A 2,500-nucleotide genomic window follows, 5' to 3' on the forward strand; every position below is an offset into this window, starting at 1 on the left:
GAGCCGAGTCAATCCGAGACCAACCGAGAGGACGTGTTTCGCGCCGTTTCGACGTCGTTTGTTCAGATGCGGCCGGTTGGATCAGTTGCGGTCATACAGGGGCGCCTTGCACAAGAAAAGATCTTCAACAATCCCGATCATCATCATGGTACAATAATGTTTTGTGCGCCCCCATGTATGTGTTCTGTGCTAATAATGCACGGTTGTGAAATGTCCGTACACATTTTGTGGCACTATGTAATTGTTAGTGCATCCTCCTGCGGATGCTTCGTGCTAAAAATGCACTTCCATTAAAATATTGTACGCTCATGTCAGTAATATATTTTCAATTGTTTCTCTGTCAATTTCAAGTGTTTGTTTATAATTACTTCAGTATCTCCCTGTTGCAATTCCAGGTGATTCATTATGCATGTGCCAATTTGAGGTGTTTAATTCTGATTCCTGTACTTTACAGTGTAAAATTAAAACTATTGTTTTCAAACATTCCTATGACACCTGGTAATGGTTCTGTGGTTTTGTTTTTAATTTGTATTTTGTTTTTCTGCAATAAATATTTGAAATGGATCTGAGGCCGACTTACTACTTTTAGCACTCTTTTTCACCACATTCCCACGTACAGATATTGCAATATCAACTCTTCCTTTCTACCTGTTTCAAACAAGCTCTATTTTTTAATTAAAAAGTTTTTACTAAATGTCTTAACATAGAGGGGGGAATCGAGACGAGGGTCTTGGTGTATGTGCGTGTGTGTGTGTGTGTGTGTGTGTGTGTGTGTGTGTGTGTGTGTGTGTGTGTGTGTGTGTGTGTGTGTGTGTGTGTGTGTGTGTCTGTGTGTGTGTGTGTAGAACGATTCAGACTAAACTACTGGACCGATCTTTATGAAATTTGACATGAGACTTCCTGGGAATGATATTCCAGGACGTTTATTTTTTTATTTTTTATAAACGTCTTTTATGACGTCATATCCGGCTTTTTTGTACAAGTTGAGGCTGCACTGTCACACCCTTATTTTTCAATCAAATTGATTGAAATTTTGGCCAAGCAATCTTCGACGAAGGCCGGACTTCCGTATTGCATTTCAGTTTGGTGGCTTAAAAATTAATTAATGACTTTGGTCATTAAAAATCTGAAAATTGTAAAAAAATAAATAAATTATAAAACGATCCAAATTTACGTTCATCTTATTCTTCATCCTTTTCTGATTCCAAAAACATATAAATATGTTATATTTGGATTAAAAACAAGCTCTGAAAATTAAAAATATAAAAATTATGATCAAAATTAAATTTCCGAAATCGTTTTAAAAACTATTTCATCTTATTCCTTGTCGGTTCCTGATTCCAAAAACATATAGATATGATATGTTTGGATTCAAAACACGCTCAGAAAGTTAAAACGAAGAGAGGTACAGTAAAGCGTGCTATGAAGCACAGCGCAACCGTTACCGCGCCAAACAGGCTCGTCACTTTCACTGCCTTTTGCACTAGCGGCGGACTACGTTCAGTTTCATTCTGTGAGTTCCACAGCTTGACTAAATGTAGTAATTTCGCCTTACGCGACTTGTTTTTTCTTGTGGCTGTTTGATCAATTCATAGCAAGCATTGACTGAAATAAACAATTTATATATCCAGCACAACATGCAATTCATGGACTTTTGACCCTAACCTTTTAACACTTCCCAAAATAAATCTTTGGTGGACATTGCATCGACGCTGTTCATTTTGAATGAACATTTTTCTTGGTAAAATTGCTGATGGCTTACCGGGCGCTCAATGCGAATGTCGTGGGCTGGCAAGGACTCTTAGCTGTCTTGTCTCGGTTCCGGAGACTGTCGCCGGTTCGCGAGATCATTGCGACTTTCTGCGTGTTTGTCCGGTAATGAAAATCCGTGTGGTCACTACTCGCTGAGGGCTGGTCTATCGGCCGATTACGCTTTTTTCAGCGGTCAGTGTGCAATTTGTGATCCAGACGAGTTGTCGGCTGTAAGCTTCCTTGGAGATCAATTGTTTTTTGGTTGTGTATGCTGGGTGGTTACTCGGCCAGCTAACAGTGTTTGTCACTTCATTTAACAGATTAGAAAGTCGAGTGGAGAAGAAGAGTCAATGAGCGCCTTGGTGTGGTCAGAGAGAGAAAAAAATATTCTGTGTGTGTGTGTGTGTGTGTGTGTGTGTGTGTGTGTGTGTGTATGCGTGTTTTTGTATGCGTGTTTGTGTGTGTATGTGTCTGTGTGTCGGTGCGCGCCTGTACATGTCACGATGAGAGAGAGAGAGAGAGAGAGAGAGAGAGAGAGAGAGAGAGAGAGAGAGAAAAGGCAGAGAAAGACAGAGAAAGAGACAGAGAGAGAAGGAGAGAGACTGACAGAGACCTATGTGTGTGTGTGGAGGGGGGGGTCTCAGTGTCTGAGGCTGTATATTATGTTTGTGTGCTCAACTCACTCAATGCCCGTCACTCCTGTCAGGGTATGGGCCGCCAACAACAGCTCTCCAGAGTGCTCTGTCCT

The sequence above is a fragment of the Littorina saxatilis genome, linkage group LG2 (assembly GCF_037325665.1).
Source record: "Littorina saxatilis isolate snail1 linkage group LG2, US_GU_Lsax_2.0, whole genome shotgun sequence".
In the NCBI taxonomy this organism is placed as follows: Eukaryota; Metazoa; Mollusca; class Gastropoda; order Littorinimorpha; family Littorinidae; genus Littorina; species Littorina saxatilis.